Source organism: Corvus moneduloides, chromosome 17 (genome assembly GCF_009650955.1).
Source record: "Corvus moneduloides isolate bCorMon1 chromosome 17, bCorMon1.pri, whole genome shotgun sequence".
NCBI lineage: Eukaryota > Metazoa > Chordata > Aves > Passeriformes > Corvidae > Corvus > Corvus moneduloides.
In genome coordinates this window covers 13,408,573-13,426,776 of record NC_045492.1, presented here as the reverse complement: position 1 = coordinate 13,426,776, position 18,204 = coordinate 13,408,573, and the positions used below count along the sequence as shown (strand labels likewise).

The 18,204-nt window shown below is 41.9% G+C and overlaps 1 protein-coding gene across 3 annotated transcripts in view; it reads left to right on the top strand.

Moving 5' to 3' along the window:
* TSHZ2 (teashirt zinc finger homeobox 2) overlaps positions 1 to 18,204 on the top strand; it is a 214,155-nt gene that overhangs the window by 111,648 nt on the left and 84,303 nt on the right. The gene's annotated exons all lie outside the window — the stretch shown is intronic.

Below are 18,204 nucleotides of genomic sequence, written 5' to 3'. Positions count from 1 at the left end.
GGTGTTGGTCCTCTGGCATGGGAATTATGACCAGGGAAGCTGGCAGAGGCTGAACCTGGATACCCCTGAGTTCAGTTGCTGTCACCTCTTATCCCTCTACTTCTAAACCTGTTACTTTTCAGGTACTCTTGTGTTTCCAGACAAAAATCTGAATTTCAGTTCTTCTCTGCCTTACTTTTTTTCTTTCTTAAAAGAAAAGATACAGGGTAATTTTCCCAAGTTTGACAATTTCATAGAATCATGGAATATCCTGAGCTGGAAGGGACCCAGAAGGTTCATCCAGTCCAGCCCCTGGCCCTGCACAGACCCCCCAACAATCCCACCCTGGGCGTCCCTGGCAGCGCTGTCCAAACGCTCCTGGAGCTCTGGCAGCCTCGGGGCTGTGCCCATTCCCTGGGCAGTGCCCAGCAGCCTCTGGGGGAAGAACCTTTCCCTGATATCCAGCCCAAACTTCCCCTGGCACAGCTTCATGCCGGTTTTTTTCACTCCAGCAATATATTCTATTCAATCTATTCTAGCTTTCTCAGGAGCTACTGACAATTTTTGTAACCCAGAGGAGGAATTCAAACCAAAAACTGAGGAAAGGACAGGGGACAGAGTGGAAGGGAAGGAGGCAATGCCTATCCTCTTGAGTTTATAAACAGGTTCAAATAAGTGACTGTGTTCTTTCCCCTCTAACCACTGGTAAATAACTGAGGAAATTGTTTATAATAGAAATGTTTATTGGAAAAATAAACTGCAGCAAATACTTAAGGAAAACAAATGACAGATCAAATCAGTCCAACATGACAACACATTTGCTTTAGAAATTTGAAACCAAGCTCTATTTCGTGCGATCCAGGGGAAAAACCTCCTGTGTACCTGCTCCAAGTGAACCTGCATCAAAATGCTGCTGGCACTAAGAATCATTTGCAGAAGAAATTTTTGAATTACAAATACTGTGCTGAAGGAAACTTGCAAATTGTAAATAAGGAGCTGAACATCATCAAATAATTTTTACGATGTACCTCTTTGGCTTTGTTGCTGCTGTTGAGCACAGGGGTGCTCATGTTTGTGAAGTCCTTCACTTTTCTGTACAGATAATAGGCACATAAAAATATTCATAATCACCTGAAGGACTGGGAAGGGAGTAGAGAAGAAGGAGAGCTAAGGCCAGGCAGAGAGAAGAATGAGAAATAATATGTGCAAATAAATAAAGGGAATTTATTATGATTGTTGTGCCTTCTAAAATATGCCCTGTTGTGCCTCCTCAGCTGTTCATGGAGTTGTTCCCTCTGGTAGAAGCTGCTTTCCTTAACCGACAAACCAACAAAAACCTGCTTAGCACTGCTTGTCCTCTTTTGTTTTGTTTTTATAATTGAGTTTTGCCATGTGTGAAATCCCAATATTTTCTTGAAACCATGAGGATTAAATGCTTGACAAATCAGAAAGATTTGGGAAAGGCACAAGACTTGGAAAAGTTGGGAGTTCATTCCCTGGTGTTTACTCTCACGTGAGCACATGAACTTGTCAGATCTGTGACTTTCTTTTGAAAGGATTATCACAGCGGGGAACGAGCATCTCTAGGCCCTCTCTTCTCTCCATAGAGATTTCTATGCATCTCTTTTGTCTCTTGGAAGCTGCTTTTTGGGATTTTCTCTCACTTCTTGTGCAATATTAAACGTGCCAGCTCTGAAAGGAGAGGTGGTAGCTCTGCTTTTGGGAAGGAAATAATTCCAGTGCTGCTGATGTTTGCAGATGGGCAGGTCGGGCATCCTTCTGTGTGAGTGGGCACAAGTGGCACCTGAGGTTGACCTATGATCTCTTCCCTAGGGAATGTGAGCTTTCTTCTCATCCCTACCATAAATTTGGGAACCGTGGATGGATGTTCTTCCCTATGAACTCCAGCACCTTTCTGTCCCAGACCTATCACGACATACAAACACATTCCCCTTTCCCAAGCCCTTCATCCCAGATCTCCGGGAACAATCCCTGTATTTCCCCGGGAGCAGAGACAATAATAGCCCTTCCTTTGTTTTGCCTGCGGAGATTGGCATCTCTGCATCGCACAGCCAGTGCCTCAAACAACAGAGCTCTCACCTTGCCTGGGCGGGGGGCTCTGACACTGAGCTGAAATTAAGAACAGGCACAAAAGAGGAAAGCTGGGTGCCAAATACCGAGGAGGTTACGAGCGGGGTTTAGTGAGTTTTGTTTCCACATCAGGGCTGTGCCAAGAGCACATCCCAGCGCTTCTCCCAGCGAGGTAACCTCTCTCTCGAGGATGCGGCTGGAACTTCTATTTGTGATTTCCATGCGGCTGCCGGAGCCGTTGCCTGCACTGAGGTGACTACTTGGAGTTCGCTTTTTTAATTAAGGCTCTGTATTGTAACTAGTCAATGTACATTATTGGGAGAATGAATGTCAATGCCAGTGCTTTTTCTTTCTCTCCTTTATCTTTGTCAATGATTCAAAGACATGATTTATGGTTAGTCTCCGTCTTTCAGGATCATCCATCAAGCGCTGGTTTCACTACAGGGCTCCAAGTTGTAAATCATGCAGAAAGGCTGTCACTCATCTCATTTAACCCTTTACACACGGGGATGGAGGGGGCGGGCTCTGCCTCTCACGGCTGCAAGAAAGAGCAATAAAATGGCCATAAAATTGATGAAGTTAGACTAATCTACACCATTAATTGTTCCTTGTAATGCAATAATTATTATGAGGGACAATTAAAAAAGCAGGGCATGACTCCACCCTCCAAGTTCAACCTGAGAGCCTGGAGGACTCCAGGGCTCCATAAAATGTGTCACCTTTTTGTTTTCCCTTTTGAGCTCCTTTCAGATTTTTTAATGTCCATTACAGACATGAGCCGAGCTTCTCTTTAGAATCAATCACAGGCTACTGCTGACCACGACCTTGCAGCGTCTACCGAAGGAGTGCAAAAGCCCATTAGCAGCTGCTATTTTCAGCTCGAAATTAACAGCTCCTTTTCTTCTCTCTCCTTTTCCCACTCCACCCCCTCTTTTTTAAATTCTTTTCCCTTTTCTTCCTTTTTTTGGACAGGAAGACAGCAAAAAATGAAATGTGTAAGTGGCATGGGAGCCTCCACACTTAGCCTTGTCTTGCAGGCGTGAGGGCTGGTGACAGCTTTGGCCAAGTGGCTGATGGCTCCTCTGTGCTGTCCCCTGCCAGCCCTGGCCACTGCTCCCAGGTCACATGAAGCACCAACTCCGAGACAATGCCTCCACCTGCTCCCAGCACAAGGCCAGGGAGACTGGCATTAAATAATGAGGTGTCTTTCTTTTTTATCTTGCCATTTTATTTATTTAATTTTTGGCTCCAAGTGTCGGAACTTGGTAATGGAGGGTTATTAATGAAAAATACACGTTTGGGGTCTATTTGTTTAGATCCTGCAATGACTTGATGGCAATTTTAGCCCTGAATTATGTATGGCTCTGTTTTGCCTAGGCAAGCTGATACAAACAACAAATATAGTTAGAAAAAGATATATCAGTAAATAAACTGAAAGGTTGTAAAATATGAATGTTTATCATCCAGACGGTGCCGCTTCTCTTCTTTTTTACATGAACTCTACTTGAGATGGTATTTAGGAGCTTGGGACTTCTTCTATTGCAGCAATCTCTGCAGCTTGTCACAAAAACAAATGACACCAGAGGGAACCTTGTCTTACACTGTATTCTTTTGCATGAACCTCCGTCTTCTTAAGGTGCTCATAATTTAAATTTATATCTTGATTTATTGGAAGATGAGATTCTACCCTTCTTCCCTCACAGAGCTGTGCTCCTTTTAGCTCAGGCTCCTTTCCTTTCCCAGGGCACTGCTCACGCAGCTCCAGGTGGGCAGCGAGGGCAGAGCAGCAGGGGAAGGAGGATGGATCCCATTCCATCCCTCTGGAAGGGCACAGGGAGCTGCTCGGAGCCCGTTCCTGCTGTAAAGGATAACACCTGCCACTGCTTCTGAGACTTGGCAGCCCTGAATTTGTAAACAGGGCCTTTTCTGCATCTTACACAGCATCAGGCTGTGAACTTGGGGGAAACAAAGGACAATTCAATTGTCTGATGGCATCAAGAGAAACTTTCCATGCTCCATCCATAGAGATCAATTCTATTTTTTAAAATATCATCCATTGCGAACATCATGATAAATTAGCACTTGTTTTATTCTGGACTAAAGTCTCAGCCCACAGGGATCTCCAAGAATTTCTGCTGCTAAAATATAGCATAGAGGAAATTATAATTTTAGCATCTCTCTTCAGTCTTAATTAAGACTGTTCTTCTGATATAAGGCTGTGGTGTCTAATTACCAGAAAGCTGTCAGAAAGTAACTTTAAAAAAACCTGTGTCAAAAAAGAGTTAGGAAGACTGGAAATATTTATTGGGTTACAATTTTATGGTGTTGGTGGATTTTTTTTTTACATCCAACAGACAACATTACTACTAATTCCTGTCTCTCAGTATTCCACCTATGAGAGAATTCCAGTTCCAGCCCCTCTCCACCAAACAGTTCCTTTTTGTCCAGGTAACATTTGATAGGTCTTGCTTGAACAAACAGGGGAATGTTTCCTACTATTTTTTATCTTGTACATTCACAAAGTACTTGAAGTTTTTGATTTCAGTGTATTCTACCTCTCAAAGCCCAGTTCTGGCACAAATGTGCATTTTTCTCTTCAAAAGCAGCAGAAACTCTGCAGTGCAAAACTCTCAGTTAAGCTGCAGCAGGTCAGGAATCCTCTTGGAGATTCATTCCTGGCTCCTGGGTTTTTCCTGAAAAAGGCTCATATTTAAAACAAAATCTGCTCTTTTGCTTGGCAGGAAGTGGGAGGAGGCTGTGCTGGCTCAGGTCTGCCTGGGAAAGCCAGGGGGGCTCAGCCAGGTGTGGGGACCTCTCCTTAGCCCAGGGACCAGCACTGAGCCCAGGGTTTGGTTTTGTTCCCAGCTGAAAGTCCCTTTTCTGAGATTTGCGTCAGGTAAAAAAAAGCCCTGGCAGAGGTAATATGATGAATGCTGACAGGTACATTTGCTACAATTGATTAAACACTTTTGCCATCCTTAGGATTTTCTTTCCCCGCCTCGTGCCTTGCAGAGAGGGAGGTGTGAGTGACTTTGTCACTGACATTAAACACTTGTATGTACTTGGAGCTGCAAAATGCTATCCCCAGAGTTTGTTTACCCGATCTGTATTTCCAATCAGTGCAGAAGGTTTACTAAAGCAGTTCATTACTGATTTATTTATGATGTATTTAGATAGCAAATATGGTTCTGTCAGCAGTTGCTGGCTAAACAGTGTTGACAGACATTAATAGCATATGGTATAGGAATGGAATTATGATCTTTAAGAGTCTTTGTGTCTCAACATACATTTACAGTTTGCATCTTTTCTTAGGTAGAGAGACAGAGAACTTCCAAACAAGAAAACACTGTTTCTTTTTCTTTTCGCAACCTTTGGGGTTTGCTGGTGGTGACATTAAAATCTTCTGCGCCTGTTTAGCTGTTCAATTTAATGGAAGACAAATTCTCCCAAAGGTTTAATTTATTCTCGCAAACTGAAATCACTGCATTCTCACCATGGGAAATGGCCTTAATTTTCCCAGCCTTCAGTATACATCAAGCATATAATTCATTTCTCCCCCCTCAATACTTTGCTCATTAGAAAACAAAGTTTTTGATATTTAAATGTTACATGGTTTAAGTTGAGAAACAGATTTCAGCCCCGTAAAGTGCATTTGCAGACATGATTGCCTCCCTGACAGAAATGGGTTTATGCAGGGTGGAACAGAAAAACACTTGAGTTTTTGACCTTTAATTGTCCACTTCCTCCAACACCAGCATTTTACCAGTGTCAAGGAGAAAAGGCAAAAAATGAGGCTGCTCATAGAGGAAGGAAGAAAAGGCAGTGGTGAAACCACCTTGGGGAAGCTGATACTGGTGGAGGAGACTGAATTGTGTTGGGAGGAAGATGAATTTCATATGAGAGGTTGTCCCTCAGCCACAAGAGGATGAACAAATTGGGAAATAATATGGGAAATCGTCTTATCCTTTTTTTTTTAGATTCATGATAACTGAGGAGGTGAAGTGGGAATTCACTGTTTCATTTCCAAAGTACTGGCAACATTTTGCTTTCCATAAGACAGAATTAATGCCTCAAAAAAATCTTTGCTGGAATTAATGGTTGGGCTCAATGTCCATGGATGTCTTTTCCAGCCTCAATGTTTCTCTGATCCTGTGATCTGTAGGTGCCCATCAGACAAAAACAGCACTAGGAAAGAAAGAGAGCCAAGAAAAATAAAACAGTGAGCCAATTCTTCCTCTCTCTAAATCCTTTTGCTTCAGAAGAGTTAAACCAGTAAGAAATTCAGCTTATTGAATATGGAAACGTTAATATTTCATTAACATCTGAAAAATTATTAGAAGTGAAACACTTCAGAGTCAGGCTTCTCTCCTCAGTGCATGGAGCTCCATAGACCACAAGAGTTGGTGGAAACAAGCTGCCCCTGACACTTTTGGCTGCTTTTCCTCTCATTGAGTGTTTAAAGACTTGTTTGAAAGGGGCAGAGACTAAAACATGGTGAATTCTTAAATAATGGATTAAAAGCAGTTTCAGTCTTTCTGAAACCTCTTCCTTTAAACATGTTTTTCTCTCTTTGTTTGTGCAACCCATTTGCAGTCAGTGTGAGGGAACTGACTGCACAGAAGGAGCAGTGAACTGGCAGTATAATTAAAATAAAATAAAATAAAATTCCAAAAGTTCAAAATTCAGATACAGACTGGTCAAATTCCAGCTGTGCATTGGTGGATACGTACAGCAATTAGCCCATGTAGACAAGGAGAACTGGGAGTTGTTCAAGACAAACCTTGTGCAGGTATTGGCTAAATCTGTGGCAGGCTTTGGCTTCATTTAAATTTTAGCAGAGATTGATAAACACATTAAAAATGCATTTTTTAAGGTGTTACTGCTGGTAGAAAGAGAAAGAAAATCAGGCAGAAATGCTTTGAAAGGGAAGTATTGTTTGGATTTGAAGCTAGTGGATAAACTGAAAGTGTTTAGACAGTCTGTAATGAAGTGTTGTTGGCCTCTGGTCTGTAATAAATGCTTCAATTTTATAGCTCCAAATCAACTTTACCCATAAAATCCTAAGAGACTTTCTCTACCTAGCAAATCAAGTAGGGCTTGGTGTCCACAGACACCAGAGTATCCTCGTGTGTTGTCAAAAAGCTGTGCAGAACTCCACTTCCACAGCTCCCACTGATAAAACCAGCATCAATTACAAGTTTTGCTTCCACATTATCAGCACTCAGTACAAAACTTGTGCTAGATAAGGTGCACGAGATTTTTTGTCACGAATAATCAGATTCTCGGTAGCAAACAGATTTTCCTGGTTTGAATCCAATAAGCCTCAGTAAAATTACTGGGTGGGTTTCTGTTCAGGAAGTCAAGTTAGTGTGTGTGTCTTTTATTATAATGCTGTGCACTTCCCACTCTATTTCTTATTTCAATTATTGCTCCAGGGGTCTGGTCAAAATCTGAGTGCAGATCCTGGGCCACATTCACACAGAATAAACACAGTTGGATCGTGGGTGGAAATGCAATGTCCAGAATTCCTGTAATGCTTCCTTGTCCCAACCTCTCCCTGCATCTCTCAGAAAGCAGACTGGGCTTTCTCTCTGATTCTCTCCAAATGCCCTGACAATAATCCTGCTCTGCTCATCCTCCTGATTCCCAGGAGAATTTTGAGGGAAAACCTTTCAGACTCACGTGCTGCTGTAGAGGTTAAAGCCCTGCTCACGTTGAAGGGAACCCTCTCAGAGCGAGCTCTGCTCTGCACTGCTTTGATTGATTTATTTCCTGGTGCTTGTACTTTCACTGATCACTTTCTTATTACTTTCCCTCTTCCATCCATTTCAGTTTTTCCTCCTTTTCCAGCCATTCCTTACACCGGCCCTGCCACCTGCTCCCACCTGATGGATTGGCTGCTCAAAGTGTTGATCCTGACCTGGCATGGGCCCTTCCCAGGAAATAAATGATGCCACACAGACATAAAGTGATGCCCTAATTAACACCTCAGGTCCCTTTGCTCCTCTGCCCAAGTGCAGAGCTCCAGGGATTGTGTCCCAGTTGAATGCTGATGCCTGGAAGCAGTGAAATGGAGGAAGGAGGAATTAAAACAAAAATGGAGAATTTTGCTTTTTATGTGGATTTAATCACTTGAAAATTCTGCACTTACCCTTGGGATTACTAGAAAAGTAATAAATGTGTTTTAATTCTGTAAACATTTTTTAAATAGCCCCTTTTTAAATGGCTTTTAATAAATTTTTGGACTTGCCTGCAGCAGCAATTCATCTTTTAAAGTCAGTATTCTGAGTATTTGGTAGAGGTCAGATGCCCTCTGTTGCTTTTCCTTCCCAGTTTGAGTGAAGCCCCAGAAAAAAAAAGGGAGGAAGTTCATGAAGTTTTGCATAAAGTCTTTTATTCTGGTATAGAGTTGGGTAGTAGAGAGTTGGGTTGTAGTTAATCCATCCTTTCAGCTCTTTCAGAACTTCAGAGCCTGGATTTTTGACCACTGGAGTGTTCTGTGAACTCCTGCAGGCCTCAGATCCAGTTCTGCTGGATATAATAAATGGCTTTTGTGTACCCACTGAGGTCCCCCTCTTCAGCAGAGGTGACATCATGGTACCTGTGCTGAAGAAGTTGTTTCTGTCAGTAATGACCTCTCGGATTATTGGAGTTTTTGCCCATAACTCAGAGTTGTTATTTCGTGCTGAGATTCAGGAAAAGCTGAGCCCCTGCAGCTGCAGCCTCCTGTTGTTGCTGCCTCTTTTTTCATGCTCTGTCCCATGTGATAAATGTCAGATATCACTTAGGACAGGGCAGGAATGCAGACTGAGACTGGGGTGATTATGGTCTGTAAATGATCTGTGCACTGGCCCTGGCTCTCAACCCTTCCTTGGATCATTTGAGACCCTATTTAAAAGAACACAGCCTAATATTTGGGTTTCAATCATTTTTCTTTTTTTTTTCCCTTGAAATTTCCCGTTGTTTTATGAATCTTGATAGATACTGGGGCTCTGGATTGATTTTCCATATCAGTTGGGAGTTTTTCCTTTTGACACGGATTGATTTGTTTTGCCCAAGTTTCTTTGCAGAATGGAGCCAACAGGACTAATTTTACTACTGATAATTATTAGAATTCTTACCATGAAAAGGTTTTTTATATCTGCAAGGAAACTGTGGGGCAGCATCCCAGACTGTGTGGAAAGAGAGAGGAAGGTGCTGGAGTGTACCAAAACAGGGAGATTTGGTGGGAAAGAAGGATTTTATTCCATGTTGGTAAAAGATTTTGGCAGGGCAGTGCTGGTTTTGGAGGCAGTAAATAACAAAAGAGCAAATGAATAAATCAATCAATAAAGAAATAACAGAGGTAATAATAACCATGCAGTGTATTTACACTGTTAATTAAGAAAGTGTTAGATGATTCCTCCAAACTCCAGGCAAAACTGGTTGCAAGTCCGTGCTCCCAGAACCACCTGAGATTGTGCCTCTCAGACAGAATATTTCAGGCAGGACCTTAAAGTTTTTCCATTTTGAAAGGGATTTCAAAGGATCACAGGCTGATTCTTCTCACAGTTGCTGCAGCCTTGGCACTGTTGGCTGCAACGAGCCAGGAAAAGCAGGATCAGACCCTCTGTGTGCCCCTTTCCTGGCAGAGAAATATCCAAATATTTTAGAGGTGAATGGAAATTGTACATATTTTGTGTTAAATGCTCTTTTGGGTGGCTTGTTTAGGTATTCCTCCTCCTGCAAAGGAACACAAAGTCGGTGGTGATCCCACTCTGCCCCTGGAAAAGCTTTGCTCCAGTGAAACTCTGTTTGTTACCTGTGGCTCTGTTCTCTCCCGCAGCATGGGCTGGATTCCGGCTGTTGGGTGTTGTGACTGCACGTCTGAAGGAGATGTTTTGACCTTTCTCATCTCTGGCTGGTGTTGCAAAGATGGAGTGATGTAGAACAGAGATTTTGTGACAGAGTAATAATAAGAAAGAATCTGACTGCCAGTTGCTCATTACTGGATCTCTTTAAATGCCAGAACCTTCTATGTTTGCCTTCAAACAACACTGAGCACCTAAATCACCATAGTAAACAGATATAGAAAGAGACAGAAAGGTTAAAAGTGTACTCATAATCTCTTGCTTTTCCTCCTAAACATGTTTGATAGCAATATTGTTTCTTAAAAACAATATGACCTCATTTGTAAAGCAATATTCATGCTAAACTAGTCAGCTGTTAAATATACCCAGCGCTGTGCATTATCATGAAGCTAAACCAGAATTTCAATTATTTTCTGGACACATTTAAAATTATAATACTTTACTGGGTTAGTGTTATAGTTCATCCAAATTACTCACAAAGTATCATATCAATCTCTTGCAAGTGCTTATTGCTTACATCTCTGAGAAGTTGGTGGAAAGAAGATGCTGTCGGGGGTAATGACCTTCATGCTGCCTTAGTGCTCTGATGGTGATGTGGCTATAAGTGCAGGCAAGCCTAATGGTCAAAAGTCAATGTTTGCTGGCCATAATATTTGTCACCAAAGCAGCAGAGTATTCATTTGGACCACCATGTGCAGCAGGATGTTCCTGAAAGGAAAATAAAGAGGGAAATCAGCCACTTGATGATCTGTGTATTCTTCCTTTAATGCCGCGATCCCGGCAAGGGAAAATTCACACTTCAAAATTATTTGCAGTTTTTTATTGCCTGGAATGCAAGATCAAAACAAAGCAAGAAGATGAGGAAGATGGATTTCATTATACTCCCACTTTCTACTTATGTGCCTTATCTAAAGAGATGTTGAGAGAGAAATGATGCCACAGCGTTTAACCAGCTCCGAGTAACCAGCACAGATTTATGAGTATTACTGGCACTCTGGCTTAAAGCAGATCTTACTGGAGCTGCACTGGCCCTGTGTATCCAAAAGGAAAATCCAAAGGCCCACTGCTCTTTAGACAAATCTTACAGTAGTGCACTTTTAAAGCCTTATTCATATTTTCTAAAATCAGCTCCAATAGAAGGTGCTGGGCAACACTTTATTGCAAGGAGCTTGTCTTTTATGCAGCATCTTCAGCTGTGCAGGAATTCTGAGCTTTAGTAAAGCACGGGGGAAGTGCTGCTGGCTGCATCTCTAACCATCACAGGATCACCAGCTGAGTCCTCAGGGAGCTCTGGATTTTCTGTGATACTTACTGCTCTTACCCCAAAAGGGACAGAAGTTTAGGAGCTTTCTTGAACTGGGTCTTAACACCTTCTTTGTGAGACTGGGTACTCTGTTGGATTTAGCCCAGCTGGTCTGTTTTGAGTTGGAGTGGCCAAGAAATAAGCAGCCTTTTAGAAATGGTAATGAAGTGATTTGTGTCTCCCATTGTCCTATGCATCAGTTATTAACAGAAACAGCAATTTCCCAACCTAAACACCCAAACCCAGCTGTATGAAGGGCATGAACATAGCAATGAAAAGGAACATGATTCTGTGGATCTGTTTTTAGAATAAACATTGGGATTTCACGGGTTGAATTCTCCTCTCTGCCCAAGAGCCTCTCCAGGGAAAGTGTTGGTCACTGATCTCTCAGGGTTTATTGCATGTCCTGTGTCCTCCTCCACGTGCACCCACATGATCCAAGCCAGGCCCAACTCTCCTCAAGGAGAATGTGCTGTCCATGAGATAAGCCATGGATTCAATAGAAACAAGCCAAAGATTTATTTTTTTAGTATAACAAGCAAGTGTCCATAAACATAATCCTCATCTTCTTTCTATTTATAATTGTAGTTAATATAAATGTACTTCATTACTGAAGAGCAGTCTTCACGGCCATACAATAGCAAACAAATTCTTCAGAAGCATCTTTAATTATTCATTTGGCTGCACTATATTTTATGCTACTTTTCATAAATGTTAATCTTTATTATTGCCCTACCAGGAAAAAAAGAAAGGAGGAAAGAAATACCTGTTATTAAATGACCTATCAGGCTGACATGGATAAATGTTGGTAGCTATTTAATTGTTTCCCATCTGCAGTTTTATACAGTTTCTATCAAACTGAAGGGTAATTTTTTTAGTAGCTGCTTATTTTAAATGTACAAAACCCTTGTGTGTAATTCCATTAGCTGCCCTACAGCATTGCAATCTACAGTTTCCCTGAGGCTGTTGTGAAATATTGATGAAATCCTTGCTTTTGTGGCTTCCTCTGATACACTAAACATTTGTCTGATGTTAGTTGAACTTGAATGGATCTGTTCAGAGTTATATCAGTAGTGACTTCAAAGGCTGTAAGGCTGTTACAATTTTTTTTACAAACTGAAGTTTCAAAGCCTTACCATGTGGTACTTTAAAAAAACAAAGTTCATATCAAATGAACCAAAGTGTTAGCAATACACTGGTAAGACTCATTACAATTTCAATTTCTATAGATATATATTTTTTTGTGGTTCTGATTGGTAGCTCATGCCATTGAAGGAAATTTATATTGGTACTTAGGGCAACCTAGGATAATGAAAGAAGGAAAACATAATTTGAAACTTGGATTTTAAATGAAGTAATCTATAAATTTACAAAGCCACTCTGCTGTTTTCCACGACAATAAATAGGACAAGAGAAAACAGAAGAAAGGCAAAGGGAGACAAAAGTTTCAGACTTCTGTTTTCATCAGCAAAGTGATTTACACTGGTGCAATTAAGATGACTAATGAGGAAAACATATTTGCTGCTACCATATCCCTTGAATTTTTCAGGCTGTGCTCGCATTGGTGAGCAGCCTTCGTGCCTGCGCCGGGAGCTGAGTGGAGCTCACAGTGACGGTCTGGGGATGTGTGGCTGTCTGATACCTGCCCCAAACTTCACCTGCTGAGGCCAGGATGGGAGTTTGGTGTGAGGGAGGGCAGCTGGGGTGCTGGGGCAAGGGGGAGGTTGAGCTCTTTGCAGTCACAACGTTCTTTAGGAGCATTTTAGCTGAAAATACAATCTGGAGATCACCAAACACCATCAGCTGGTTGTAACAATGGCATTGTCAGTTCCAGGAGTTTGTGGAAAATAGCAAGTATTTTTAACGAGAGGCACAGAGCCCTCGTGTGAGGAACTGGGACTGTTGGCTCCAAGCATGGTGGGGTTGGAACTGACTGAATCCAGAGCATGGCAAGGATGGCTGGAGCTGCTTTTTATTCAATAACTGCCAATGCAAACAACGCTATCCTTAAGGAAAATGATTCAAGAAAAAACTCCATGGTAATTCCATCCCTCCTCTGCACTGTCAGCTCAGCAGCTCACATCAGCTCACCTCTCTTTTTGCCTGTGTTGGTTTTTTTCCTGTTTTGTTATTGGGTTTGAGTTCATGGGTCACTCACAAGCAGCTCCCTGCACGTGTGCTCCAGCCACAGATCATTTGGCTCATAACTGTGCAGGATGAAGTGCAAAGGACATAATCTGTTCTCTCTGTGCTGCTAAGGGCCCCACTGAAACTCAGGGGTATTTTGCCTTCTTAACCAGTAGGAAATTGGATATTTAATAGAAAACTTTATAATACAAGTCTAATTAAAGTACAACAAAATGAAAGCCCCAAATTGCTTCATTTCAGCATCGTATATAAATAATAGTTATGGCTTCACGGAATTGCCTTTGTGTGGTAGAATTCAGTCAGTGTGGAAGCCACTCTTTTCCTTCCAGAAGCTGCTCCTGTCCTCCTGCATTGGATGGTGGTGGGTGTTCCCTCTCCTACCCTGCAAGAGGCAGGAATTCATGCCTTGGTATCAGCTGCTGGAGCTACTTGAAAAATAAATTCCTAGGAAAAAAAGGGGCAAAGGAATATTGGGAAAAATCCCTCCTTTAAGGTACCAAATTGTTTTGAACACAAAATTCATCACCATGATGGTGATCCACACTGAGCCACTGCAAACGGAATGTGGGTGTGATGGTAAAGAGCAACAGCAGCAAAAGGTGCAAAAAATGCCCCATTATCCAAAATAATGAACTGGCCTCCCAGCAAAGAGGAAACTGAGCATCTTCAGCCTGCTCTGAGGACATCCAAATCTCCCTCAGGCTGCATCTGGCTTTGGAACTACAACTCAATACCAGGACTTTTTGTCCCTTCCATCCATCATTCAGGACCAGGTCCTCTCTGTGCCAGATTCAGGAACCTTTCCCTGTGTTCTCCTTCCATCTTGGGGAACTTAACAGGAAGTTATTTCTGCGGTACAGAAATTCTGAACATAGCTTTAAAAACTCTGAAATTGACAAATTTCATATTTTGAGAGTTCTTTCCATGGAACTCAATTGCTTTTCCAGAGTGCTCTATTGGTTTTAATCCTATTAAATTCCAAAATGTCTTTAATAAAGAGTTATGCAATGGAGTAGGGAACTATTTTTTCCTCACCTGCCAGTTTCTCTCTTCAGCTGATTTTCAAACTGGGAGGAAAGTGTAGCTCTGCACTCCTACAAAGAGCCAGGTTAAGATTTGTCTGTGGGTGCTTAATGCAGTTCGACATCTTGGAGAAGGAGGAATGAGAAGTGGTCATTATCCATTATCTGCTTGGAATCTTTCAGAGAAAGAAACAGCTTCTGCCAAACACAAAAAGATGTTTGAGCTGAAGCCAGACAAGGAGGAAACAAGATCACCTTCTAGCACTGTGAGATTGCTTTTCTGATGATGTTGTTTCAAGGAAAACTGGAGTATGTATGGCTGAAGAAGTGCAGGTGGTGCCATGGGTTTTACATGGATTAGCAGAGTTGTTCTGGACAATGATTCACTGTCCTTTCTTTTGGCAAAAGAAAAATTTTCCAGTCTTGGAAAGAAACATATATATATATATATATATATATATACACATATACATTAATAGATGTTTCTTTACATGGAAAAAGAGCAAATTTGAGTGAAAATAGTATCTGCTGGTGGAAAAGTCAACAGTCAGAATGAACACTTTTGAAAAACAGCTGTATTGACACTCCACAATTCCAGGCCAGGAGTGATGGATAACGTGGTGCCAGTCCCGGGTTAGTCAGGGGATGAGGCCTGGTGTCAGTGCTGGATTCATCCCCACTGGAGCCTGGCTTGGGAAAGCTCACAGCTCCAAGGTGCATGGGGGTGGTTTTAGACCCAGTTTTTGCAGGTGTATTAACTGGACCTGGTTTATTTTAGCTCCTCTGTGGAAGTATTCCAGAAATAGGTAAGAAAATGTCCTCTTCGAAGAATAAAGGACCAGCTGTTTATTGCAGCTCTCATCCTAGAGAAGCGGGTTTCTGAGGTTACCATGAATCCTATCACAAAGACACAGAGGGAAATTAAGAAACCAAATAATTTAGAATTGTATTTGTGATTATTATCCCTATAATAACATTATCCTTACTGATGTTGTGATTTTGACATACCTTGTCTTGAGATCAATCAGCACTAAACCAGTACTTCCATTTAGGAAGCCAAAAATTGCTTCCATTCAATGCTTTGAAGCTCCTGAGTTTTGTCAGTTCTTAAGGATAGTGGAATTTGAGTCTCCCACTTCTTCAGACTGCACTTTTCCCATCTTACATCTGCCTGGGCCGGTTTAATTTTGGTGGGGGAAATTCTCATCTAGGAAAGGGAGGAAGCATTCATCCAATTACTGAGCTTGGATTTCTTTCATGTTATTTTTTTCCCTGTAACACAGTTACACATGAGGATCTCAGAGGTTTGGAATGTCAGAATAAGGCTGGGGGAGAACTGGTGGGAAGAGAACAGGTCACTCAACAATTTATTACATGGACATCAGTGTGACGTGCAAAATTTATGCAACTTATTACAGACTGCATTTAAAGCATGTGGGTGTACAGATATAAGACACTCTTTACTTCTAAAATAAATAATGCAAAGTCCACTTAAATTAATGTTATTTCTGTTAACCAGCTACAACCCTTCATGTCCGATGAAATCTTACTAAAAAGCCCTGTTGGAAGAACACGAGCATCTCTTGTAGCCAAGGTTGTCTTGTAGAACTGGTCTCCACTGTCCTTAAAATGCCCACAGCAATTTAAATCATTTACATAAACAGAAATGCTTTTACAAGGAGGATACTGAAATGTGTTTTTAAAGCTGCCCAAACCCCTAAACCATTAAAACAGATGTGACTGATGGTTTTGTGAAATTTTGATGGTGCTTTCTGGTAAATTAGGATCACAGAATCACAGAATCCAGTGCCACCCCTGCCACAGGCAGGGACACCTCCCACTGTCCCAGGGTACTTCAAACCCTGTCCAACCTGGCCTTGGACACTTCCAGGGCAGCCACAGCTTCTCTGGGCACCCTGTGCCAGGGCCTCACCACCCTCACAGGGAACAATTTCTTCCATGTGTCTAATCTAAACCTCCTCTCTGTCAGTTTGAAGCCATTCCCCGTTGTCTGTCACTACAGTTCCTGATGAAGTCCCTCCCTGGCTTCCTTGTGAACCCTCTGAAGACACTGGAACTTGTTACTTCTACCACTTACACGAGACTGTGGCAGTATCTTACACAGACACCAAAAAAAAAGAGGATTCCTCAGCACAAGTTACTCTTCTGTAAAGGTTATAGTAAACATGTCAATGCCTAATTAAGCAGCAAATTTTATCCGTATTGTGGGGGATGTGCAGCTGTCTGGTACTTCTGCTTTTTCTAGGGAAGGACAAAGGATCTTGTGAGGCATAAGCTACTGTATGTACCTTCCAAAGGAAAAACTTACCTTCTGGTGAAAAATGGGTTAATATTGTTCAAAGAATTGGTGCTGGAATGGAGAATCCAATTTTCAGCAACCCAAAGCTCTGGGAATGCTCTTTGTTTTGTGTTTTGTCTGATCCCTTCATTGGATCCCCTCCTTGTTTCTGTGAGATCATGCTCAGTGTGGTGTGCCTGGCACTGGGACATGTCCTGGAGAGGGGCCGTGTGTCACAGGGTCACTGCTCCTCACCTGGGGACCTTCTGCCACCTCCATGTCCCTGCCTTCTCCTTGGTCCCCCAAAAAACACACAGCAAAGGGAAAGTGGTATCTGGTTATTAGGGAAAAGTTTAAGCAGGAGAAAAAACTGTTGAGGTCTAAGTGCTCTTTGCTGCTGCTCCAGTCTGATCACCTGTTAATGTTTGCTGTGACCCAGCACAATCCTAATGGGATTATTTTTTAGTATTTAGCATTTAATATTTAGCTTCTTTGCTGAAAGCATCTGCTGAAGAGCACAGTGTTCCTCCTACTGTGTGGTTATTATTTTATCAGGCTAAAGTGATGTGCAGGTCATTTGTTCAGAGCCACTGCTGTGTCTTTGCCTCTGGTTGCGACACCTTCTGCTACCATCCCTGCAGTAAGCCAAGTCCAGCTCTAAGCCAAGCCCAGCTCTAAGCCTGTGTGGCCACTGCAGGTCCTAAATCCATGGGAAGGATGTGGTAAAGGTGACACATGGATTTCTTAGCTCCCATCACACAGAGAGCCATCATTTCCCTTTTCTTGTGCTGCAGCTTCATGCAGGGAACAGTTCCTCTGGTTCTGGTTCAGCTCTTTGGCCTGATGGCAAACATGTGTGGGAAGGGGTGAGATCATGCAAATGGATTGGAAAATTGAAGGCTTTGTCCAGATGGTCATCAGAAAGGTAGAACACTTTCCTCTGGATTTGCTAGAAGGATATCACTGGGTCAGAAGTACCAAATTTAAGTGAGCCAGGTTGTTCAAGAGCCATAAAGTGACTTTCAGATAATGGGAAGGAATTGGATTCTAAATAAATATACTCTTCCAGAATCAAGTTCATCTTTGTAATTAAATAATTAATTTGCCAAAGAAAATCCTTCTGGATTTGTTCTACTTTTCCAGTTTTACAATTAGCTTCAGTCTACCTCTGTCAAATCTGTAACTTCCAGGGGTTCTTGCCCTGAAATTTATGGATTTGTTTTTACTGAAGAACAATTTGCTTTTATGGTACACAGTACATTACTTTTATAAACAAGAGTTTCATTTATGCCTATTAATGCTTTCAGATGTTGTATTTTGACGTATAAATTATTTGTGTACATCCTAAAGTGCATTTTAGGTGATGAAGTGGCAAAAGGTCACTGTACCTAGATGATGCTCTGAACCAGGAAGATTATGGCACTTACTTTTCTTCTCTTCCTTGCAAATTCCACCCTTTCTCTTGCTGATGCCAAAACCAATTTCATAGAATTGAAGCTTTTAGTATAAACT